General features: G+C 42.3%; 1 protein-coding gene and 1 long non-coding RNA gene across 4 annotated transcripts in view; one reads left to right on the forward strand and one right to left on the reverse strand.

Moving 5' to 3' along the window:
* Positions 1-19,008, reverse strand: part of LOC134757523 (uncharacterized) — a 36,687-nt gene extending 17,679 nt beyond the window's left edge. Inside the window, exon 1 of the long non-coding RNA XR_010131602.1 lies at positions 18,836-19,008. This is a non-coding gene — a long non-coding RNA (uncharacterized lncRNA). The remainder of the gene's footprint in view (positions 1-18,835) is intronic.
* The window catches only part of CDH13 (cadherin 13), a 1,164,256-nt gene that overhangs the window by 346,277 nt on the left and 790,747 nt on the right, over positions 1-27,232 (forward strand). The gene's annotated exons all lie outside the window — the stretch shown is intronic.

Raw genomic sequence — 27,232 nt, forward strand, 5'->3', positions numbered from 1 at the left:
TCTTATTCTCATGTAGTGCTCCCATCACCTTCCACATCAACCCCGCACACTTGAATCCTTGTTGCAAGGTCTGTTCCTAGGACAGCTAAGCATAAGGTTTCCAACAACCCTGTGAGATGTGTATCATCACCTGTATTTTAAAAGTAAGAAGTGCAGGGCAGAGAGATTATGGCCATCTACCAAGTGCATCGAAGAATAGGCATCTAACCCAGACCTCGGGCTCCAAACTCTGGACATCATCCAGTTCACCATGTTGTTTCTACCAGGTGTTCAACTAGTGTGCGTTAAATGACAAGATGGCTGGGTGTAGTTCTGATATAAACTCTTCCCAAATTCAACCTTGAATTCAAATGGTTTCTTTCTAGTCGTAGTATGGTACCAAATAGATAAATCTGTTTAGATAAGAATTAAATGTAAAAAACACAAACATTTAAGTTCATTGGATTGTTTCCCCTTAACTGCCTGTGCCCCTTAAATGCTACCTTGTCCTGATCCTATTTGAGGGGGGAAGTATCTTTTGAATCCCAGACTTGCAGGGATGGATTCTGCATGGCCAGTAACCTTGTTTGCAGCAATTACTCTGCTCAGAGGAGGGTGACCTGTGTGGGGAGCCTCTTCAGCTACTTGAGGCACTAACCTTCTAGCCCAGGAAGTCCCATTATTGCTGGGCCCTGCCATAAGCTTATTTGTATTTCACAGCGACTTGCACAGATGTGCCAGATATGTACAGATGGATTTTTATCAGAAGAGAGTCTACCCAAGTGAAGCAGTGTAGGGAGAGTCTAAATCCCAAAACTGAAATTTGGGGACACTGATTAGGCACAGAGCAGGACCAGGGGTTAAAACCATGTGGGAAACAGATCAATAGAATGGAGGAAAACAGTCCCTGAGGAGGACCCTATGACAGAGATCTACTATAGAGAAACAGCCTGGGCAGACCAAGCATAATATTCAGTGGAGAGTCTGGGTGTGAGAGCTGTGTTTCGGTGAGAAGCAGAGAATGATTGAAAGGTAAGACAAGAGAAAACATTTCCTTTTGTTCATTCCATTTCTGCAGAGGCTCTTGTATTTCTGAGTCCCATTTTGGAAGTCACACAGCCCAGCATCTCATCTCTTCTTTAGCAGAAAAACACACTGCATTAGCTGAGTCTCCAGAGCAAGTTGTTGCTAGCCTTGGGACCTGGGGAGGTTATTTCACCTGTGAGTACCTCACTTCCCTCACATGCAAAGTGCAGTAGTAACAGCACTTCCATCCTAGAGTAGCTGGGACTGAAAATGCATAACTCCATGTGAATTGCCAAGGATAGTGCCTGTCACGTGGTAAGCATTTAATACATAGTAGCTGTTTTTAATAGTGTGTGTGGTAGATTGGCACCATTCCATGAATCCAAGCCATTTGGGTATGATAACTGAACTGGTTGTCAAAGCAAGAATCAGCCTTGTGTTTACAACCACTGAGAAAGAGCTTGTCAAGCTCTTAGCTGAAATCTGTACAAAATATCTGCTGCAGGTCTCTACCTTTTTACCATTTAAGGTCCATGAAGGAAACCAGGTCACTCAGGCACAACTTGATTTTAATGAACCCTTGTAGGTGTCTAAAGAATCACCACTTTATTTTTTTAAAGTGTTCAAAACCATTACTTTAATGATTTGTTCTGGAGTCTTGACCCAGAACAATGTCAGTCTCATTACATAATCTCAGAATTTACTGCCACCTTTTGAAATATTTGGAGATACTTTCTATCTTCTGTCTCAGCATTTCTGCCACTCTTCTGGATTGGATTTATTTAGAACAATTAAATGCTGTCTTACAATCTCTTTCCCCAACTTGGGGTTTCTCTTCCCTTCTACCAACGTTCACTCTGCATTTTCATTCTGATGCTCATTTTTGTTGGCATTTTGTCTTGAGAAGTTTGAAGCAGAGCAGATGCTCAGACTGTCTACATCCCTCCTCTTTGTCGTCCTTCTCCTTTGCTCACCTGCAAGAATCAGTCTTTACGATTCAACTTTCTGTTCCAAACATAGCTTTAAAGCCCATTTGGGTGTCCTTAGAAATTTTTCTAAGTGTCAGCTCATATGAGACACCCGCTCCAGATGTCTTGTTTTCCCACTGTTCACTGTTCAATTTAACAAAACACATATTAGGCACCTACTGTGAGGCAGGCATTGTGCTGCTCTTGAAAGATACAAAGGAAAACAAGGTGTAGTCCCTGCTTTCAAGGCGCTCACGGTACAGCTAGAAATGTAAACAAACCAACACAAGACAGTGTGCAAGAATCCTGTTACACACCTGCCCTCACTGAACTGTGCCCCTCAACCTGGAGGCTGCAGCGGGTCAAGGATGGCTTCACTGAAGGGATGATATTTGAACAAGACTTATTTTTATTTCTTTTTATTCTTCTATCCCATGGCATTTCCTTTTCTAGTCTCCTAGGCAGCCATCAACAAGGTGCACAAATGTCTTTTTGCTTATACAGTATTCATACAAAATGCATGTTGCAATTTTGTACTTAGCTGTTTCATTGATGTAAATGATCCTGTGTCACATACTCACACACCTCATTTTTTGCTTTCCCTCTCTAAGCATTTTTGTTTTTTGGTTTTTTTTGAAACAGAGTTACCTGCTGTTGCCCAGGCTGGAGTATAGTGGTGTGATAGCTCACTGCAACCTCTGCCTCCCCGGTTCAAGCGATTCTCCTGCCTCAGCCTCCCAAGTAATCCCTGGGATTACGGGCACCCACTACCATGCCCAGCCAACTTTTTTGTTTGTTTGTTTTTGTATTTTTAGTAGAGACAGGGTTTCACCACGTTGGCCAGGCTGGTTTTGAACTCCTGACCTCAAGTGATCCTCCCACTTCGGCCTCACAAAGTGCTAGGATTACAGGCGTGAGCCACCATGCCCGGCCTAAGCTTTCTTTCTAAGATGCATTCATGTCAGGGTGCAAACATCCAGGCTGTTATTTCCGTTCACTGTGTGTCCTTGCATCTTCCACATCCTTCAATTTTCCATTGTCTCCATGTAGAATGCCCACATTGTCTCTGGTTCCCAACACCCTGAATAACTGCAGCAATACCCTTTACGATTCACATGCAGATTGGTGTGAGAGGTTCCTTGGCTTATATATACGCCCAGAAATGGAATTTCTGGATCACAGGTATGACAGGCAGAATAATGACCCCAACGATATCCACATTCTAATACCTAGACAGTGCAAATATGTGACCTTGGGTGCCAAAAGGGACTTTGCAGATGTAATTAGATTGAAATTTTTGAGATTGAGAGATCATGTTGGACTATGTAAGTGAGCCCAGTATAATCACAAGGGTCCTTATCAGAAAAAGGAGGAGGCAGAAGATCCAGAGTTGGAGAGAGATTTAAAGATGCTCTATTGCTGTCTTTGAAGATAGAGGAAGGGGCCAGGAGTCAAGGAAAGTGGGCAGCATGTAGAACAAGTAAAAGAAAAGGAAGCAGATTTGTCCCTAGAGCCTTCAAGAGTCTCTATGTCAGACTTTTGACCTCAAGGACTATAAAATAATACATTTGTGTTGCTTTAAGCCATTAAGTTCCTGGGGATTTGTTACAGCGGTCGCAGGAAGCCCACAATAAACTACGCCCCAACTGAGTTTGACTGTAATGGCGCTGGGTCAGTCTCAGAATGGCTGTCCAGGCCCACATTTCTGATAGCCGCACATGAAGTCCTCATGTCTGCACACCCCTGGCATCACTTGGCCCGACTCATCTTTCTGATTTATTTTAGACCGATGGGTATAAAGCATAAACAAGTCTTAAATAAAGAGTCAGAATTCCTTCCAATAAAGTAGGGTGGTTGAGGTGAGATGGGGGATGGCCTTGGGGCCCTGGCTGCTGTGGTTGGATGGTCTGGTCTTTGGCAGAGGATGCACAAATCATTAGGAAACCAGACATAAGGCTCCCAAGGGGCTGCATGGAGAGTAAGTGGAGACAAAACCACTGCGCCTTTTGAGGACACAGGGCTGTGTGGACTCCATGGAAGAGAGGGCCCCAGACAGTGGCAGGCAGTGTGGGGTCACAGTCGTAGTCAGGCCTGGGTGTCAGTCACAGTTCTGCACTGCCGTGTGACCCTAGGCATGCTCTTAACCTCTCTGATCCTTGGCATCCTTCTCCCTGTGACAGGGATAATAATACTACCTGCCTCATAGGACTGCCATGTGGCTTACATGAGATCATGCATGCAAAGCCCCTAATACAGTGAATGGTATAGAGTTGGCACCCAACAAATAATCATCATAATGATACTATTTTCATCAGGACAATAATTATAATAATAATTACAGTTTCTTACATTCCTCAACTCAGAGAAAATTGGATTTTTCTTGTAATATACAGGATCCATTGCTGACCTTGCTCTTCTATCTGGAGAATAATGTATTGCAATCAGGTTCCACATATTTACATGCAAAGGCCTTTATATATTATTTTCAAGGAGATCTTCCCCTCCTTAACCATTGCCCTTGTCTATACCCCCATCCCTGAAAAATGGGGGTTTCCTTTTAGGGCTTTTAACAGCATAATGCAGTTGAATACAACTTATTTTACTGACATCTCTCCTCCAAGCTCTCTCCGCCAGCACTTTCCAGGACTAAATAATGCATGAAGGGAGAGAATAACAGGGATTGCATAAACGATGGAAAACAGCACGGTAAGGATTCTGTGTTGTGAAGAGATGAAAGCCCCTGGTCAGAAGGCCAGTAACAAAGCAAAGAAGAAATGCAAAGGCATTGATGAGGGAGACAAGAAAAGTATTTTTCAAGATAAGATTTGTGGAGAGTTAAAAAGGAGATGACTCGGGAGACGGTCAAAGACTCTTCATTAGACAGGAACTCCAGAGTGGGTACACCAGGGGGCCTGGGCTTTTGAAGGGCTGGGGCTCTGAAGAAGTTAACAAACACCAGCTCCACTTCCTGGGCCTCTGAAGCCTTCTTTGACTTGCCCAGGTGGGGGCCGATTCTTCTTGCTTGGGGTCCTATGCCTCCCTCTTCCTACCTTTATTAGAGAATATATCTCACTCAACTGTAACAGTGGATTCCTATGTCCGTTTTCTTCACTGTACTGGAGCTCCAGGCGCTTTTCCAGTTATCCTCATGCTTTTCCATGTTAGATGCTTTTCCAGTTATCCTCATCATAGATTAAAATAATAATTGTTGGTCATTTACTCTGTCCCTGTGCCAAGTGCTCCATGTGCATTAGATAAAATATGCCTCAAGACAACCCCAGATACCCATTTTACAACTGTAGAAACTGAGGCAGAAGGAGATTGAGACTTGCTTGCAGATGTGCAAATGGTGGAGAATGTAGGTGAGATTGGCACTGAGGGGTTCTGACTCCCAAACAGGGCTGTTGAGTTTCTTTTACTCCCAAAACCAAGCACAGTGCTGAGCACAAAAATGCACTAAGCAAGAGTTTGATTTGTGAACAAATTATTCTGCCTGGAACTCAGCTAGCTAGCCAGGTGGTACTCGGAGTTGGCATTTCTGTTGCTCAGGCCGGGCTGCATTTGGTGAGTTGCGGGAAGGGGATGATGACATCTTCTCCAGTTGCCAAAAGACAATGGCTTGTTCTGAGGAGAGGGCCTGGAACTCTTGGTCCATCAGTCTGGCTTTGTCCTGTCTGTTATACACAGTCTAATCACACCCAACAAATGGTGCTAAGAAAACAAAAACAAAAGCTATATGTTTCCTCTTATAGAATTTTTAAAACAACAAAATATACCTCTGGAATACACTCTACAAATTTATGCTAACGGCTTCCACACCAATGTGGCTCCTAAGTTCCCAAAATTGAGCTCCATTTTGAATTGCCCTTGGCCCTGCTCTCTCTGGGATTGCTAGAGAGTTCCAGCATGGACCCAGTGTCCTTTGTGGGCTGCAGAGCTGGACAACACTGGGATGAGTAAGGCAGCCAACCCTCAGCCCTGGGAGGCACAGTGAGGGCCACGGTATTAACCAGAAGCTTAGTAGTCATTTTACCATCAGCATTAAGTCACCCACATGCAGACTGATATGGTTTGGCTGTGTCCCCACCCAAATCTCATCTTGAATTGTAGTTCCCATAATCCCCACGTGTAATGGGAGGAACCTAGTGGGAGGTAATTTAATTATGAGTGAGTTCTCACGAGATGTGACGGTTTTATATGGGGCTTTTCCCCCTTTTGCTTGGCACTTCCCCTTGCTGCCACCGTGTGAAGAAGGACATGTGTGTTTCCCCATCCACCATGATTGTAAATTTCCTGAGAACTCCCAGACCTGCAGAACCGTGAGTCAATTGAACCTCTTTCCTTTATAAATTACCCAGTCTCAGGTATGTCTTTATTAGCAGCATGAAAATGGACTAATACAGCAAATTGGTACCAAGGGAGTGGGGTGCTGCTATAAAGATACCTGAAAATGTGGAAGTGACTTTGGAACTGGGTAACAGGCAGAGGTAGGAACAGTTTGGAGGGCTCAGAAGAAGACAGGAAAATGTGGGAAATTTTGGAACTTCCTAGAGAACTGGAAGGCTCAGAAGACAGGAAGATGTGGGAGTTTAGAACTTCCTAGAGACTTGTTGAATGTCTTTGACCAAGATGCTGATAGTGATATGGACAATGAAGTCCAAGTTGGGGTGGTCTCAAATGAAGATGAGGAACTTGTTGGAAACTGGAGCAAAGGTGGTCTCGTTATGTTTTAGCAAAGGGACTGGTGGCACTTTCCCCTGCCCTAGAGATCTGTGGCACTTTGAACTGGAGAGAGATGATTTAGGGTATCTGGCAGAATAAATCTCCAAGCAGCAGAGCCTTCAAGAGGTGGCTTGGGTGCTGTTAAAAGTATTCAGTTTTATGTATTCATAAAGACGTGGTTTGGAATTGGAACTTATGTTTAAAAGGGAAGCAGAACATAAAAGTTCAGAAAATTTGCAGCCTGACAATGCAATAGAAAAGAAAAACCTATTTTATGGGGAGAAATTCAAGGCTGTTGCAGAAATTTGCATCAGTAATGAGGAGCAAAATATTAATCACCAAGACAACGGGGAAAATGTCTCCAGGGCATGTCAGGGGTCTTCATGACAGCCCCTCCCATTGCAGGCCTGGAGGCCTAGGAGGAAAAAATGGCTTTGTGGGCCAGGCCCAAGTCTCCCCTGCTTTGTGCAGCATGGGAACTTGGTGCCCTGTGTCCCAGCCACTACAGCCATAGCTAAAAGAGGCCAAGGTACAGCTCAGGTTGTGGCTTCGGTGGGTACAAGCCCCAAGCCTTGGCAGCTTCCACATAGTGTTGAGCTTGCAGGTACACAGAAGTCAGTAATTGAGGTTTGGGAACCTCTGTCTAGATTTCAGAGGATGTATGGAAACACGTGATGTCCAGGCAGAAGTTTTCTGCAGGGACAGAACACTCATGGAGAACCTCTGCTAGAGCAGTGCAGAAGGGACATATGGGGTTGGAGCCCCCACACAGAGTCCCGACTGGGGCACTGCTTAGTGGAGCTGTGAGAAGAGGGTCACCATCCTCCATACCCCAAAATGGTAGCTCCACTGACAGCTTGCACCATGCACCTGGAAAAGCCATAGACACTCAATGCCAGCCATGAAAGCAGCCAGGAGGGGGGTTGTACCCTGCAAAGCCACAGGGTCGGAGCTGCCCAAGATCATGGGAGCCCACCTGTTGCATCATCATGCCCTAGATGTGAGACATGAAGTCAAAGGGGATTATTTTTAAACTTTAAGGTTTAATGACTACCCTATTGGATTCTAGACTTGCATGGGGCCTGTAGCTCCTTTGTTTTGGCCAATTACTCCCATTTGGAACAGATGTGTTTATCCAATGCCTGTACCCTCATTGTGTCTGGGAAGTATCTAACTGGCTTTGGATTTTACAGGCTTGTAGGCCTCATCTCAGATGAGACTATGAACTTGGAGTTTTCACTTAATGCTGGACTGAGTTATGACTTTTGGGGACTGTTGGGAGGGCAGAATTGTCTTTTGAAATGTGAGCACACGGGATTTTGGAGAGTAGGGGCAGAGTGATATGATTTGGCTGTGTCCTCATCCAAATTTCATCCTGAATTATAGTTCCTATAATCCCAACATGTGGTGGGAGGGACGTTGGGGGAGACGACTTGATCACGGGGGTGGTTACCCTCATGCTGTTTTCATGATAGTGAATTCTCATGGGATCTGATGGTTTTATAAAGGGCATTTCCCCCTTTTGCTCAGCACTTCTCCTTGATGCTGCTATGTGAAAAAGGATGTGTTTGCTTCCTCTTCCACCATGATCATAGTTTCCTGAGGCTTCCCAAGCCATGCAGAATTGTGAGTCAATTAAAGCTCTTTCCTTTATAAATTACCCAGTCTTAGGTATGTCTTTATTAGCAGGATGAGAACAGGCTAATACACAGACCAACAAGGAGTATGTGGTGAGCCTTTTCCTGCCTTGCTTTTTTGAAAGAGGAAAACAATAAGATCAGAACAGATTATCACTAAAATTGGCAGGGGGAAAGTGTGGCACAGTCATTAGAAAAAACTGGACTTTGGAGACCATTTTAGGAAATCTTGGAATACTAGCATTGTTTGGGGCCACTTCCTTGGGTCATGTTTAAGTAAGATTTGCAGCAGCCCATAGATGACACACTGAAATTTAATCATTTATGGAATATTTTATAAAGGGGCAGTTTATAAATGCATAGTTGAAGTACAGGGAAACCACAAGGGATGGCACCGCTCCCAGGGGCTAGTGATGGCAGGGACAGTTATCTGCCCTGGTCTGAAGGGTTAAGAGGAGAGGAGGGAGCCCTCTCTGAACTGGAGACAGTGAGGCGTGTGTGCAGAAGGCCACCTGACATGTCTGAGACCTTCCTTTGAGAGATACAGCCAGCCCTCAGTGACCCAGCAGAGAAGAAGCAAGGATAAACACCTGATTCCTTTTCTCCCTGCCTTCACTCTGGAATGAGTTTTGTCTGTTGGTCAAAACCAGAGACTCACAGAGTGCTTTGGCTGGGTCCATAAAGACCAATCTCCAGGGACCAAAGAAAGGTGGTGAAGGGAGGAGCTGGGTAAACAGAAGCTATCCAGCCTGGTTTTTATCTATCCAGTGCTGTACTCAAGATGGTGCATTGAAGATGATTAAACACAACACAGTATTATAAGTTTTAGAGGACCAAATAATGTACTTTAAAACTAATGCAAATGTGATTTTTTTGAGGGCTCATTTCATGGTAATACTGTGCGGAGCTCTTAAGTCAAACATCTCTTTCAATCCTCCCAACAATCTAGGAAGATAGGTTATGGTCTCCATGTTCTCTAGTAGAAGAAACAGACTTTAAAGATTTTGGTGACTTTTTCAAGCAAACTGCCATATACAGAGTCAGAGCCCTCAAACTGTGAACTGTATCCTTTTGGGGTTGCCTTTGTCCCCAAGAACCTCCTTGTCTTCTCTGGTCCTCATTTTTCAACATAGTCAGGAAAATATCTGTTTGTTTCATGACTGAGCATTCATGAGAGCCAACAGGAAACAATGATTTATTAAAGTGTCTATGTCAGGAAGTTCTTATTACCTGTTCCCGTTGTTAATTGAGTGTCTTGAAACCCTTCTGGTGCTTTGTAATTAGTGCTCCAGGACAAAACGTGCTGCTGCTTTTTTCTCATCCCCCTAAATTTTGCCATTTCAGCACAAAGGGAGCTCAGGTGCATCAGGAGCCCCAGCCTCCTGCGACTGGCCTGCATACATACAAATACCCATTCTAGGTGGTTTCCAAAAGGACTCCATTTCTATGGGAATATTTTCCATTGAGCTGTTTATGAACTTTCACTTAGTGATTCCAAAATTATTCAAAAGGAGGGCAATAGTAATAAACTTCCACTTTCCCTTTCACCAGCATATCTCAAAACTAAATTAATTATCAGCCTGTGTGAATAAAGTTTGTGTCCTGATAAATGTATTCCCTCAAGAATGCTCAATTCACCTTTCCCCAGGTCTCCAGCTCACACACTGCAGTCCAATTTCAAATTCTTCTGTCTCACCGTGAATCTCCAGTCTTGAAGCCCTCTCCCTGACCCCCTCCTTGGAGGGTGATGTGGTAAATCAAGTCAGCCCTCTGTGAATGTCTCATCATTCTCCACCTGCCACAGCAATTTTGCCCCCTCTGCTCTCCTCCTGGGGGAAAGAGTCTTTCCTTGCTAGGGCTTAACCCTTTAAACTAGTCTTCCCCTGCTGGTCCATGCAAGGAGCCTGTTCCAGCATTTGGTTCTTTCTTCTCCATCTTCTTCAGGTGTTCTCCTTCCTTCTTTAGGTCAAAAAAGAAATTCATGAAAAACACCATAAAATAAAATTTTAAAAAATCCATTTTCTACCTTTCTTGCAAGTGCTTTTATGTTTCTATGCATCTCCTCACATGGGATGCTCACGTTCAGCCTTTGCTGCAACACGGTGCCTTCCTTTTTGAATGTTCTACCCAATTTTCTCCCGTAAGCCCTTCAACAGCTACCAGTGGCTTCCTAATGACCATTCACAGTGTATGCTTCTCAATCTCTGCAGCTTCCAACACTGTTGACTTTCTTCCTTTCCTACCCCAGCCTTGAAATAGGTATCCATGGCAAAACATTCAGTCCCTCCTCTTAACCTTGCTGTCTGAATGCTGTTGCTTGCCATTGGACTATTCTGGAACAGGAAGTATAGCATTCTGTTTAACGGCATGGTATATGAAGCCATATTTCCCTGAATCAACTTCTAGTTTTAGCACTTATTAGCTAATAATAATTTAGCTAATTTATTAGAAAATTAGGCAATTTATTAGAAAAAAGTTAATCTCAGTTTACCCAACTATAAAATGGAGATAATAATGCTTCGTAGGAAGGTAAATGAATTAATTCATATAAACCAATTACACAAGCTCTGTAAAATAAGAATTTCTTCTTATTTTATAAATAATACTTATCTTATAAATAATAAGATGTTATTTATGCCAATAATATCTACAAGTTGACATTTTCCAATATTCTGCTTTTAGAACTGTATTAGGTTCCTATTGCTGTATTAAAAAATTACCCCAAACTTAGTGACTTAAAATACCACAAATTTATTATCATACATTTCTGGAGCTCCGAAGTCCTAAAAAATCTAAAGTGTCAGCAGAGCCATAGCGGAGAATCTGCTTTTTTGCCTTTTTCCTGTATCCCTTGGCTTAGGGACTATTCCTCCATGTTCAAAGCTGAATTTCCATGGCTTCAACCATCAGTTCTATGCGGAAGATTTTTTCTGATTTTCAGGCCGGTCTCATATCCCCAGAGAAATCCATTCTTATCCCCTCAACTATTTGCCATTGAAAGTAATGGCAAAAACCACCATTACTTTTGCACCAACCTAGTAGTTGCAGGTCGTCTCCTTGTGGCTGCACTCCACACAAATACAAGTAAATGCATCACAATCCTGTAACTAATTCTGTTCCTTGTCCTGATGAGCTTCCTTCTACAAATGGCCCTAATATTCCCTCCATTTCCCAATATTTATTGAAGGATGAAGAGTCTTTCTATCAACTTTCAGTGAGAAGAAGTAAATAAAACAGCTTTGATGGATACCCCCATGAACCTGAGTGAAAGGGATACTCCTTTAAATCATAGTTATTTCGTTTGCTAAGCACGGTGGCCCTGAGAATATGCCTCCCAGAGCCTCCACCACAGGGAACACGACTGACACATGACCCTAGATGCAGTACTCTGAAGCCCATGACAGTATTTGGGCTGATGCTATGCTTTTTATTATCTTTCCTCACCAAAGACTTCAGCAAGGGAGGGATACTAAGGCAAATCTGTTTCTGGGAATCTTCGAACTCATTCAACAGCTGATCTTGGCTCCAGGGCTTCCATATGGCCTTGCAGGACCTTTCTTAGACTGCAGAGAAGTCCAGAACACTTTTTACTTAGCCTTCCTTTCCTCTCTCCTTCACTCAAGGTCAGATTTTCATCTCAGTTTGATAGCTCTCCCCGCTCCTCCCAGCTTCCTCCCCATTTTTTCTCACCCGGGTGTTTCCTCTAATAAAATAATTGGTCTTCAATTTTAACTTGCATTTGCTCCTCAGGAGATCTGAACTTATATGTTATAGTCTGAGTTTGGAGGGTTGAAGGGTCAAGACCTGATGGTGAAGCCCACTTCCTTTGAGTTCCCTGGATTCCAGGAAGACAGAATTTACAACTGCCAGTAAGGGAGCAACCAGACGATGCAAACTCCTTGGCACCAAGAAGAGAATGTGGGAGGAAAATGAGATGTTTTAGAAACAACAGAGGAATCTGTAAGACAGGGCTGCTGTGAGATGATGTCACACTTGACATAAATTGACAGTTAATTGCCTGGAGATTTGGGAACAGTTCAGGGGTGTGTATATGAGAGAGACTGTGCATACCATGAACAATGGACACAAATATATATGCCTGCTTCTGTGTTGCGTGTCTCTCCGAATTAGTGTTCCCTGGTCCACTTCATATGATATTTCACCAGCACCTGGGCCTGACTGTAAGGGGGAAATGGATTTGTTCATGGACCTTTCAGCAGAAGGAAAAATGGGTAGAAGCTTCTAGGAAGCGGGAATAATTTCATATAAAGAGGGCTTTTCCTGAAGACACCTGATAGAGTGGGTAGCTGGAGGCATATCTGCCGTAGATACAAGGAGTTTCTGCCATGGGTGGGAAGCTGGACTGGGCAGCCCACAAGACCTTCCACCTCAGACAGTTGCATAAATTCAAAAGTCCCAGCAGGTTTCTAAACCTGGCAGGTCACCTGAATCACATGGGAGGCCATTAAACACACCCCAAATATTCTAAATTTGGGTTTCAAGGGAAGGGCTTGAAAGGAAGAGCAAGGAACCTGGATTAAACTCTGAAACCTTCTTTCCCTTGCAATTGAATTAGCCAGCCTAATTTGAAAACCACACTGCTTTGTTGAACAAAATTCCTGGAACCACCCCAGACTTGAAGTATCATTCAGCTATGTCTTCACATGGGAAATGTGTTGTGCTATCAGAAGTTGAATTGCTTGTTTTAATGTGTTTAAGACAATGTACCTCCGAATCTGGCAGGAATGAGTTTAAATTCTGACTCTGCTACTTATCATCTGAGTGATCTTGAATAAGATATTCAACTTCTCAGAACCTCAGATTTCTTCGCTGTAAAATAAGGATGGTAATATGACACCTTTTTCCTAAATTTATTGAAATTATCAAGTGGGATAATGATAACAGTTAACATTCATTTTCAACTTGCTCTGTGCCAGTCACTATTTCAACTCATGTATTAGCTCATTTGTTTGTAACAACTGTCTGAAGAAGGTTCAACTGTGATTCCCACTTTACAGATGGAAAGATTGAGGCATCAAGAGGTTAGTTACATAACTTGCTAAGGCTTGCACAACTAAACGGGATAGAGCTGATATTTAAACCTAGGCAATTCAGTCAAAATCTACTTTCCAGGATAGTATGCTTTATACACACATACTATGCTACGTGTGTATAAAGCACTAAACCCAGAGCTTGGAACACACTATGTGCTCCATAACTATTAGCTAATGTTATAATCACTGCTTTTACCCTGGGACTTACAGTGAATTGTCACAACTCTCCAGCATCTGCAATATTCCTACTTAGCTGCTTGCAAAGCCAGAACACCTGTGCCTTCATGCCCTCTCCTTTTTGTGCCCAGACCCTGTCTCAGTGATTAGCAGGACAGCATGCATGGATCATTAACTTACTGAGACTGAGAATGTCAAATTCAAGACCTGTTGAATAAGGTCAGTAAGTAATAGTAGTTGATGTATTTCTCATAAGTGTTGAAAAGGAATCCTTACAGAAAGAAAATCCTTACAGAAATACATTACTTTAATCCTAATGTATTTTGACTTCTTCAGGATGCACAGGTGTCCAGGGAACTGTAGTGTCAGTATCTCTGAGACCTTAGGAGAACTTCTTTTGAATCTAAAGGAGGGGGAGTTGAAAGGCATCTCTATTATAGCAAAAAGAAATTAGAGGGCTGATTCATCCTATTCTGTAGGGAAAGCAGAACTCTGCTCAGAGATCTTGAAGTAAGTAAAACATGGTAGTTACTTTTGGAGGAAAATAAAGTACCATCGAATGTATAATCTGATGGTTTTAGTGAAGGTAATAAATGGTGCTTTGATGACAACTATATTCATTAGACGTATTTGTGGCTTTCCTCCTCCTTTCTCTTGCAGATAAATTCTCACTCAGGCCCTACAGAGATAGGTGCGTGGTTTTAGAGATCGTCAGATCTGGGTTTAAGATCACTTTTGCCCCTTCCCATATGTGAGATCTTGGGCAGGACCCTCACCCTCTCTGAACCTTGGCTTCTTCTTTCTGAAATGTTGGTAATTTATATGGTTTGGATATTTGTCCCCATCCAAATTTCATGTTGAATTGCAATCCCCAGCATTGGAGGTGGGACGTGGTGGGAGGTGACTGGATCATGGGGACAGATTTCTCCTAAATGGTTTACTACCATCTTCTTGGTACTGTTCTCACGATAGTGAGTGAGTTCTTATGAGATCTGGTCGTTTAAAAGCACATAGCACCTCCTTCTTTGCTCTGTCTTGCACCTGCTCTGGCCATGTGTTGTGCCTGCTTCTCTTTCACCTTCCACCATGACTGGAAGCTTCCCGAAGCCTCCCCACAAGCAGAGCAGACATTGGCATCATGCTTCCTGTAAAGCCTGCAGAACCAAGAGCCAATTAAACCTCTCTTCTTTTTAAACTACCCAGTCTCACGTACTTCTATATAGCGATGTAAGAATGGACGAATACAGTAATACTCTTACACTTATTGTAGAGATGTTGTGGGACAAAGTAAGACAATTGTAAACACAATCTGTGCCTGCAAGTTCAGCCAGGCACTCTGCAGAGATTAATACTGTCCCTAGGATGCTGTGAATTTTCATATTGGTACGTCTGAGCCTGAGTAACACTTGGCAACCAGAGTGAGCCCCAGAACTGGCTCATGGTGAGGTCAGTGACAAACCTTTGATATTTGATGCAATCAAAACCAAGCCGCTTTGTTTAAAATGCTCATCAAATACCTACCATGCACACTGTGTATATAAAAGTCATTGTCACAAAAGTCCTTTTTCAGAATCTCTAGCTTGCCATTTCTCTCAGATTTCTTATTGTCCTCTGGGTCAAAAACACTGCAAAATTTCATTCCTTTACCACAACAAGCATTTATTTCTGGCGTACACACCCGAGTGTTATCTGGAATGTGGCTGCTCTAAGCTGGGCCTCTGCTGGACTTAACTCTAGACTATTGGTTGAGCTAAGGTCTTCTTCCTGTGTCTCTTATTTTTCTAGGGATAGCAGAAATGAAAGAGGCAAGTCCAACCACACAAACATATCTCAAGCCTTTGCTTGAACTACATCCAATAGTACCTGCTGGTCAAACAAAGTCACAAGGATAACCCAATTGTAATACCATGGCAAGGTGATGAATGTCTACAAATACCGCAAATGGGTGAAGAATTGAGACCATATCTCATTCTATCATACCTGGAACTCCAAATTTCCCAGTTCTTTTAAACTTTTATGAGTTAGGTACTTTCAAGTTGTGTAGGACAGACTCACCTGGTTTGGGTGAGTTAAGTCTATGGAAAGGGAACAGAAAACATGTGAGGAAACACTTATCCTATCTATTTCATCTTATCTTGGTGGAATTAGAATTTAGGGATTCACTTTTCAGGGACAAAAAGCATTCAGGAAAGTGCCTGACACAAAATGGCTACTCAGGAAATGTTTATGGAGAGGACACGTGAATCAGTGAGGAGCAGCTGTAGCACTGGTCACCTTGCCATTTTCCCAGAAGTAGCCTCCACTGCTCCCTCCTCTGTGGTCTTCAATATTCTCATGATTCAACTTCCCTGTCTTCTTTGGTTCTTCCAATTACTGCTGTATCCCTTAAACACGCCCAAAAGGAAGGATTATGTTGCATTTATTAGCTGTCTTTCTATCTACTGGGCAGAGATCTTATGATATGCTGCCTCGTTGGCATGAATCAGCCAATTTTTGTTTTGTTTTGTTTTATTTGTTTGTTTGTTTTTGAGACTTTGAGATGGAGTCTTGATCCATCTCCCAGGCTGGAATACAGTGTCACAATCCTGGCTCACTGCAACCTCCTCCTTCTAGGTTCAAGCAATTCTCCTGCCTCAGCCTCCTCAGTAGCTAGTATTACAGGCCCCTAAAACCACGCTCAACTAATTTTTCGATTCTTAGTAGAGACTGAGTTTCACTATGTTGACCAGGCTGGTCTCAAACTCCTGACCTCAGGTGATCTGCCCGCTTTGGCCTCCCAAAGTGGTAAGATTACAGGCATGAGCCACTGTGCCAGGCCGTGAATCAGCCAGTTTTAAAAGGCTTCTTTTTAAGTTGCTGGTCACTGGTTCAATCGCAAAGAGTGTAAGGACCATGCAAGGAATTCCCTATGGCTGCATTCTTCAGCAAGGGTCTGTGGGTTTTGCTATTGCTTAGAGACTCAAGGGTTTTGTGTTGGGTTTCCCCATCTCTTGCTTGTGATTCTGCCTCTTGGGATTTGGAAAGGTAATCTGGATCTAGCACAGAGAGGTCTTTCTCCCTTTGAAGTGTTCATCATGATCTGATGAGTCAACAGTGCCTCGTCTCATTGTTTGCTACACTAGCTGGCTGGAACACTACCCTCCCAGCAGAGCACTCCCTGCCAGAGCGTGATACTGCCACTGCCAATTGAAGCACGGCTATGTTTTTACATCTTGTAGCGCTAACCCTCCTTCCTCAATCACTGAAGACTGATGAGGATACAAGGCAGCTGGGCCAAAACCAAAGCAATATAACCCAGGGGCGTGTGTGTACATGCATATGTGGTGTGTGTGCGCACATATGCATGTAGTGTATATGTATGCACATGTATGTAAGAACACGCACACACGTGTTCTTTTTAATATAAAGAAATGCCTTTAGAGAATGAAATGCACTGGGGGCATCCGAGGTGAGGAGACTTGAGGGAATGTTTTTTGGTTTTTTTCTTGGCAAATCAGTGAAAGATGGGCAGATAAGTATGGTGACCCCTAGTGTGAAGTAGAGAAATTGGAGGCTGGAGTTATAGAGGCAGATCTTGAAGAACGTGGAAGCTTCTAGAAGAGCTGAAAACGTCCATAGACTGAGTAATCGGCCAGGCACAGTGGCTCACACTTGTAATCCCAGCACTTTGGGAGGCTGAGGCAGGCAGATCACCTGAGGTCAGGAGTTCAAGACCTGCCTGGCCAACATGGTGAAACCCCGTCTCTACAAAAATACAAAAATTAGCTGGGCATGTTGGTGGGTGCCTGTAATCCCAGCTACTCTGGAGGCCCGAGACAGGAGAATTGCTTGAACCCGCTGGCGGAGGTTGCAGTGAGCCAAGATCGCGCCACTGCACTCCAGCCTGGGAGACAGAGTGAAACTCCAACTCAAAAAAAAAAAAAAAAATGCGAATAATGAAGGGCAGATTCAGGACTGGGACGGGATGCTCACTCAGTAGATTGCTGTGTCCCACAAGGTAGGAAGTGTTCTGTGGGTGAAAGGCAAAGACAGAGAGGACATCAGGTCAGAACATTCCAAGTGAGACTCTACGTTCCTTGAAGCCTCCATTGTCTCATTTCTTTTTATATCTCCAGTGCCAAAGACCTAAGTGAGCCCTCTGGATATTAGATAAATAAATTAACTTATTAAAGGACGAAAGAGTGAACTACTAAGTTAATTTGAAATTGAAATATAGGGTAAGGCCTGCACTTACACAGAGAAAATCAACTTTCAAAAATGTACAAAGCAGACAAAGTGGGGACGGAGAGAGAGAATGAAGACTGGATGGGTATCCAACTGATACCTGGAACATGGCAGTGTGAGTAGCTGAAAAAGGAAAAGATCTCAAGGAATGGGGCTGTCTGTGGGGCCTATATTTATGTTGACATCACTCACAAGTACAAGTCTGCATCCCTGGGTGTCCTCAGACAAGCATATAGTTTGCATATCGTATTACCTTTTGTGTTAGTAATCACTGATTTTGAATCTTAGCTGACTGTGGAGGTGCTGTTCTGCCTTTGACATGGCAGTGTGAGCTGGAGAGGGATGGGGAGACGAAGAAGCCACATGTCCCAGGAATATCAGGATCCTATAAACTTATTCTGGGTAAGGCAATGGCAAGGGTGACCAGCAAAGTGGTGCCTGAAGGCTGGGAATCCAGTCATGTCAATTTTCTTGTTTGTTTCTCTCTGGCACCTTCTCTAGGCCCAGAGCCTAGATGAGGCTGTGTGGACCAGTGATGCAATGGAGACTTTAATTTTCTCGATTAGTGCAGAGGATGAAGAAATCTCCGCAGTCATGCTGTATTCAAGGTGCAGGGTATTGCCTGCTTCTGTTCTCAATGCTGGCTCTCGTAGCTTAACCCACCTATCCAGAAGTGACTTGTTTTCATCCCTGTCCTGGCCAGTGACTCTTTAACCAAGCAATGTGATTTACATTTAGATGATAGTTTAATCCCTTTGTTTCTTAATGAAGCTGCCCTTGTTAAAATCCCTGGGATCTAATTATAGAAATTCTCTCCAGCCGCACGTCTCCGTTCAACAACTGCTTAGCAAATTTCTCATCAGTCCCATTTTTTTTTTACCAGCTCCCCTCAATAGCCATTTCTTGTCTCCAAGGTTTTTTGAAGCCCAGAGTCTTTTCTTGTCAGCCAATTCTCTTACTTCAGCCCTGCAGTGAAATATCCATATACTGGATCACATCATGATTTTTTTTTCTCTGCAACCTCTCCCTTCCCCCTGAAACAACTTACCTTTATCTGTGTTCCAACCCCAATCTCTTGTGTCTAGAAGTCAGAGAGCCAACTGCCAATCATTCTAGAATTCAGCATTTTCAAAGTTCATCTTTGAAATGGATAGCCTCTTGTTCTGCAGAAAAGCAAGGATCCTAGAAAGAACATGCAAACTGCATTTCAAGGAGGATGGCATCATCTTTATGTTTCCCTTGGAATGACTCAGGAGTGAGGAAACAGGAATACATTACTGTGGTTCCCACTCATCTTGGCCTACCAATCTCTCCCATCTTTCTAGGTGCAGCCCATCTTGTGATGGGCTGGGACCTGGGTCCCTCCTGGACTTATGTTCAGGATTTCAAATAACTTGGATGGCAGTCTAGCCAAGGAAGCCAAAAGTTTCCATATCTTCCTTGTCGTTTGTGTGGGTTTTTTGGCTTGGGTTTTTTTTTTTTTTTTAGAGACAGAGTCTCACTTTATCACCCAGGCTGGAGTGCGGTGGCACAATCACGGCTCACTGCCGCCTTGAACTCCTGGACTCAAGTGATTCTCCCACCTCAGCCTCCTGAGTAGCTAGAATTACAGGTGCATGCCACCAGGACCGGCTATTTATTTATTTATTGTAGAGGTGGGGTCTTGCTATGTTGCCTAGGCTGATTTTGAACTCCTGGTCTGAAGTGATCCATCTTGGCCTCCAAAGTACTGGGATTACAGGTGTGAGCCACTGTGCCCCACAGTATATCTTTTTAAAATGAAGACTTTCTTATCAGATTTCAGCACCAAGGCTCATACATATGTTGACTCAAGAATTAAAGGGCTTTAGTTTCATGTGCTGGCACTAATCAATGGCTCTGGTTTGAGAACAATTTTGAAACCATACTCGTCTCATTGGAAAAGAGGGCAGTAGTGGTGCCTACCAGAGGTAGGGCATGAGGAAGCAGTAGTAGCATCCCTGCCATGCACTTGCCATCCTTGATTTGATAAAGTCCAGAAGCACATCTGATCACACCATCTTGCACAATGGCCTTCTCCCAAGCAACAGTGACAACTTAGATGGCCTGGAAAACTATTTCAAACTAATAGCAACATGTCTACCAAGAGTGCATTATTAATGACACATTCAACTGAAAAATTGATCACACTCTCTTAGGTATTACATGGGTCACATTTGCAATAATTTTGGTTTTTACTGCTGAAAGGCAAATTTAAGGTAAAAATCAAATACTTTAAAAGTATATATCTTAATATGCCTTCCTCTTAACATTCATCTAGTAAGGGGGGAGATGTAGAATTTTGATATAAATTGGCCAGCCTTATGATGATTTATCTTTAACACAGATTTCAACTCCTTCACTTCAGATGCCATGAACTGCAAGGCCCTTGTTCAGTCTGGCTTTTCATCTCTTTCCTGCCCAAGTCCAATTTAGCTCTTATAAAACAACCAGACTACTGCAATCCCTCATCTCACGGCAACCTCCAGGACATAATACATAAAACTTACCCTTGACATGTGAGTGGTCAAATAAGTGATCAAAGGGCAAGTCATGATCTGAAAGCATGGTAATCTCAAGCAACTGCTGATGTGAACATTGCACGTGACACAGTGAAACTCAAAGGACTCCTGATTTTGGCAATAAAAATGATTGTGTCTATAAACTGAGAGAATTGTAGAAGTTTGAGCACAGCTGATCTTAGCCTTGAACATAGTTGAGGAAGAGGGAAGGAGAAATTTAAAACTTTAATTCTGCCAATTTAACAAAACCGCTTCACATCATTATCTAGGATGCAAGTGATATACACAAATTTACCAGAACTTTTTCCATTAATCAGAAAGAAGGTAGTGAATGAGATGGAGGATCAATCATGTCAAAAATTTCAGAAAGGGATGAGGAAACCATTTCTAGCAAATTATATAATAAAAGTATGTTTCCACTGAAAGGAGCATTGAGGAAGAAGAAGAGTGTTTCGTAGAAGTGAAACGGCACTGATTAACCTCATTAAGGACATGACTTCCTCATACTTTAATAGGAAGTGGTAAACTTCAGAATGAGACCAGCACTATGTTGAAGTATGTCCTAGTCCAGCCTCTGTTGTGAGCTAGCTGGGAAAGCATGGCCTTATCTGTTTCAGTATCCTTATTTGTGAAATGAAGAGCTTGGCCTGAAATCAGCAGCTCTCAAACTTTCGTGGGCATCAGAATCACCAAGGATGTTTGTAAATGTTTTTAAAAGTCAATTTTCAAGACTCCATTAAATGGAGATTTTGATATATACAATCAGAGTTAAATATGTGTATATATAAAAAATATCTTTAAGCTAGAGTCTCTTATCAGTGAGACTTTGGGCTCTACGTGCAGAGAGACTGGTTTACAACCAGTCAAGGGGCAGGGTGAGGATAGAATTCAGAACTTTAGAGATAATCTAACATTCTCAGAGACTAGAATTCTGCAGTGTTCTGGAACAATACCCCAAGGTCAAAAAGCTTTAACTAAATGTTTGTATGATCAATAAACTGATCTGATTTAAAATTAGCCTATAAAGACATTTTTTAAAGCAAATGCTTAACTTCAATACTACATGACAAGAGGGTTATATACAAAAAAAAGTTACTATATGGTTCTTGGCATCAAGCAGATTAAAGTCTACTTTGAAATAAAGACCATAATAAGTAGTTGACCCCATAAAAATTAAGCAATAATGGGAAGAAGTTCAGAGGAACAGAAAATCAATTCATGCTGAGGTGATAATCAAATTATTGGTAAAAATGAAGATGCTGGTTAGGCATGTCCTTGGCTAGAGAAGGGCTCAGGCTTGCAGGTTTAATGACCTTTAGCTGAGACCACCCCGTGTGTCCATCTGCCTCAGGATACTCTAAGTCCCGTGGCTGAAGCAAAGTCTTCCTTAAACAGGGCTTCCATTGGGCCATGCCAGCTATTTTGTTTGTTTGTTTCCTCAAGACTCACCAGGCCCTATCTTCTGATTCCACATTTGATCTTAGGTAGGTTAATTCAGTTAATATATTACTAATAACTCTCTACACTCTTTCTGCCCTCGATATCTGTTTCCTTCTGTTAACATTTTATGACTATTCTTTGTGGGTTAATTTCACATTTTATCTCCCGAAGGCAGCCCAAGTTCTCTCCTTTCCAGATGTCTTGGGCTCTCCCTCCGTAGAGCATTGGTGCTGCCTATACTGTTGTTCTTGATTTCAGAGAACATTCCACATCTTACAAATACTTATGCTTATTAAACTACTGATTTAAGTTGTTGCAGGTTTTGAGTTACCACTGGCTTTTGACTCAGTTGAAAAAAACAAAGAATGGTCCAGAGTGAGAGAGGTGTGTAAATTGACTCCGTGAGGACTCTAGGAACTGATCTTTGACTTCCTCGCCAGCCTCTTTGCCAAGCCCAAATTCATCATCGTTGTGAAGTAGCATTGGGCAATGTTTAAAGAAGTTTTCTATAAGAATTTATTTTGGATTAATAGCAAATAATTGCAGCTGAGTCAGCATTAAAGACATGTTATATCAGACTGTGTCTGGTAGTTCGGAGGATGCTGCTTCTTGGATGGGACTTAGCTGAACACGTGTTACACCTCTGGGGAAGTGTCTATAGCATTGTACCAAAAAACACAGAAAACAGGCCACTGAAACAAACACCAGCAGACATAGCATTGGCAGGATCTAACAAGCAGGTTTTCCTGAAATGTCATTTTGACAGGGTTATAGTCAGGTGGAATCTCTTAAGTGCAGTGCTCACCTGGTGCTTCGTTCTTTGGTGCACAGAGAGGGGGCTGCAGAGGATTAACATGGAAGAAGGAAGCACTCCCCCTCCGTTGTTACCCCTCCCTGCAAGATCCTGAAGCCCTGATTCTTTCCCCATCATTATATCCCTTTTCAGGAACGGAAATGTCTTCTGCAGAGCCAGCCCATTCCCTCTGGTGCTGGTCTCAGGGGAAGCACAGCATCTGGCTACCACCCTCCATCTAATTACCCATCTGTTTGTGGGGAGGGAAGGGATGTTCTATTCCCCTTCTCTTCCCAAACATTTTAATGTGCTGATGCATGAAGACGACAGCAGCTGCACCTCAGAACCCATCCTTTGTGCATCACACTCACTGGCTTAGCTTTTCTGTTCAGTTCTTGGATGGGCCTCTTTATAGCTAGAGACCCACGTCTCTAACTCCTCCTCATCATGACTTAGTACACCCTGGCCCTTGCATTAGACTGCTCCAGATTCCATGTTGCTCACTGATTCAGCATCATCAAGCCTCAGCGGGGTGCCTGAGACCCCCTGCCTTTAGGGAGGGGCAGGGATTTCCCTGCTCTGCTCTTGGCCTAGGGCTTCTATCAGCTCCAGCAAAGAGACCATGGAGAGCGTAGCCTTTCATCGTAATCTCCCAACCTTTACTCAACTAATGGCCCCTTTGGTTATTTCTCTCTCACTCTGGAAGCCATGTTTAGAAAGAGCTGATATACTGAACAAATTGCATTTAATAAATATTCACTTATCTTCCCTCTTTTTAAAAATTAATCAAGTTCTTTGTAAGGAAGAAAAACGTATTAGTCTTTGACAAATGAAACTACCAATCTACATTGATACCTACGTTGATAGTATTCGAGCCCCAAACAAACACTTCTTAGCTGGCTAAGATGATCTGGTTAAGGGCAACTTTGTCAGTTTAGTTCAGCTTTGTGAAATACTGGAGCATTTCAGACCACTATTAATACCTGAGTAAAGTGGTTAAGAGAATAACTTTGGACATAGAGACAGGTGGGTTTCATTTGGCCACATACTAGTTACATGACCTTGGGCGAGTTTCTGAACTTGATGCGGCGCCATTTCTTCATGGGTAAAATTGGGGTAATTATACTATTGATCCTGTAGTATTATCCTGAAGATAGAATGCATAATGTTTACAAAGCACTTGGTACAAAGAGGCATAAAGCAAGAAGTGAGTAAATGTTAACGGCTGCTATCTTTATTCCCGTCATTTTAATCATCACTATCAATTATCATCACAACCCAAGTGGCTCAGCGATGGAGAGACCCCAACTAGGACCCTCTCTCCATTCTAGGGGAAACATGTATTCAACTCAACTGTGGCCAGAACTCATGGTGAATCTCGCTATAGTCATCCTCCGTTTTGCAATAGCAGATTTTGCTGGGCACTTGGTCACTCAGCTAAAGACTACTTTCTCCAGCCACCTTGCATCTAGGTATGGCCATGGAACTGGGTGATGGCCAATAAGACATAAGTGAGTGTGATGTTAGCACATTAATCCATGCCTTTGAAATGTAAGAAATCTATTTTCCCTTCCTGTTTTTGTCTTCTTCAGCTGAAACACAAACTTCGTGGTGAATCATCTTCAATTAAGCTGAAAAGGGTAACATGGAAGAGATGGCATGGCAACAGGATGCATCCCCAATACCATCAAGCCGCCATTCCAATTCTGGACTGCCAACCTAGACTCTTAAATAAGGGAGAAAAAAAGTCCTTTTTGCTTTAAACTACTGAATCTGATATCACCTATTATAACACCGTGGTGTATCATAAAAACACACCAAACAACTATTTTCAAAATAGATGTGATACTTCTCCCCAGTTATACAACTTCTGGAAGCACAAAGCCACCCAGCTTGTCATGGTTTACTTCTGATTGGATATAACTAGATGATAACAGGGATCTCGCTGCATCCATTGAGGAGAAAGATGATTCAACCCTCTCGCGGGCTGCTGGGGAATCGATATCGTTTAATTGTGAGAAAGTAAACTGTGTTTACATTTTACACAGTGGCAAGAGGAAGGTCAAATCACAATCCTCATACCCTTTATCAAAACCATGCATCGCTGTTTGTCAAGTGAGATTCAAAATGGGATGAACTTGGAGAGTTTACATCTTCCTGTTTTCTCCCTTGTTTGTTCGTATGGCTGTGCTTTACAAGATTAAAAGGCTTACCGGGCAAAAGCATAGCAAAAGGAAGTAAAACCTTCGGGCAGATGAAATAATTCTTCCATTTTAGGAAAAAAAGGCAATTAGTTATTTGAGGTTTGCTGGGTGGGGCAGTGAGTAGAAGGTCATTATGTTCCTTTCCGTTGTATATCGAAAATCAGTTGAGAAGTAATGAAAATGGTAACAAAAAGAAAAAAAAGAGTAAACCCTCTTTCTCTCCCAGTGGCCTCTACCCCATGACTCATCAGCTTCCTGAACTGGAACAACACTGAGCTTTATGACTACAGAAATGTCAGCTCTGAGCACAGTGCATACTTCTTTGTGTGAAGATCTTAGGCAGCTGTGCAAAAGCCAGCCCAGGACCCAGCATGGTCCTGCTTTATCTCTCTGCCTGGCTAGTCTCTATGTTCATTAGAAATGTGTGATTTCTTGACAAGCACTCTTTGGATTTGCTGCAGAGTCAGGTCATACATTGAAATCAGCAAAAACATTAATGATAGCAACAACAAAAACAACCTTGTTTAATTTTACATCTTATAAGGGGGCAATGTTAGCCTTGTAATAAAAATGAGGTAACTGCAACTTGGAAATATTAGGAAATTTATTTAGGATATCTTAGAAAATCATAATGAGAGTGATGATGATGATGATGGTAGTGATGATGATTATGGTAATGATAACTGTAGTGATGGTGATGATGATGGTGATGGTGGGGGTAATGGTGATGGTGATGGTGATGATGATAGTGATGGTGATGGTGGTGATAGTAATGATGATGGTGGTGGTGATGATGATTCTAGTGATGGTGATGCTGATGGTGGTGATGGTGATGATGATTATTATGGTAATGATAATTACGATGGTGATGGTGATGATGATGGTGGTGGTGGTGGTAATGATGATGGTGATGATGGTGATGGTGGTGGTGATGATGATGATGATAGTGATGGTGATGGTGGTGATGGTAATGATGGTGGTGATGATGGTGATGGTAGTGATGGTGATGCTGATGGTGGTGATGGTGGTGATGATGGTGGTGATGATGGTGATGATAGTGATGGTGATGATGGTGGTGATGTTGATGGTAGTGATGATGATAGTGATGGTAATGGGTGGTAAAGATGATAATGCCTTACTCTAGGCTAGATATTGTGCTAAATATTTTACTGACAAGCAAATGTGTAAACTCACAGTGCTCAGTATTGTGATTGACCTTAATACGTTTTTACTAATTGTTGGCTTCAGGGCTAGGACTAGAGTGAGGTGAATGAGGTACTCTCTTTGGGTCAAAATTTAAAGGGATATGAAAAATCTCAGTAATTAAAGTAAATAATATTTAATGCAATATTTTATAAAAATAAAAATTAGTGCAAAAATCCATGGTAAACAAAATGTCAACATTTTAAATAAAGGTTCTGTACATGCACAATATATTCTATTTACCTTCCCCAATCCCACCCAGATGTCTCAGCTAATGGCAGTCTTATTTTATACTTGATGAAACAAGCCTGAGCCCAAGTTGTTCTTATCCCTGTTTTATAGATGAAAATACTGGGCACAAGAGATTTTTCCACAATCACATAGCTAATATATGGAAAAGCTGGGATTTGAGCTCAGCTATATCTAACATAGAAGTTCAGCAGTCTATCTGGCTTCTAAGGTAAGTTTCTGTCACAACATTAAATATTCAGTATCATTTTCTGGGCTATTTTTAAATGGTAGGGAGTCAAAGAGATTAACTACCAGTTGCAGCTCTATCAGGCCAACGATATCAGCTAAGGTGAATCTGATACTAGTAGAACTCTAAGAATGTGCATTTATTAAGTCACTCATATAAATAATATATTTAACCTACTTAGAAACTCTGTATAGAAGATATCAGTGTTGTATTTCATAAATAGAGAAAGAGAATCTCAGAGTTGAGCACTCACAGTCATGGTCAATTCATGGCAGAGTTGGTGACCAGCTCAAATTTTCTAGGTTGACATAATCCTGTCCTTTCTATGGCTTCAAAGCCATCCACGTTTGTCTCTTGATCCTGGAACTTTTTATATTTCGCCATACAGACCTTCCTAAGGTCCTCACTTTGCTTGTATCATTTTCCCTAGAATGACTATTTTCTAAAACGCATTAATGAATTGATTTTAATAACATCTTGTGTCTTAATGTAATTTTAAAAATCAGCATGTATTAACTGAAGGCATTTTGACAAAAGAGAAAGAAAGAACATAGCAAAAAAGCATTTCCAACTTTCATAAATAAGCAAGAGTATCACTTTGGTGAAGTTCTTTTCTATTTTGTTTTGTTTTGTCCTGTTTTTGTATGGTGACATGTAACTTTTTTTTTTTTCTGGACAGCCTGTCCTCTTGGTGATAATAAAGCATGATGATAAAACAAATGAGATCTCACTACTAGACTTTTCTGTCCAGGAAATACTCTTGACTTCATCTGTCCTCGCCTCTGCT

The sequence above is a fragment of the Gorilla gorilla genome, chromosome 18 (assembly GCF_029281585.2).
Source record: "Gorilla gorilla gorilla isolate KB3781 chromosome 18, NHGRI_mGorGor1-v2.1_pri, whole genome shotgun sequence".
Taxonomy (NCBI): domain Eukaryota; kingdom Metazoa; phylum Chordata; class Mammalia; order Primates; family Hominidae; genus Gorilla; species Gorilla gorilla.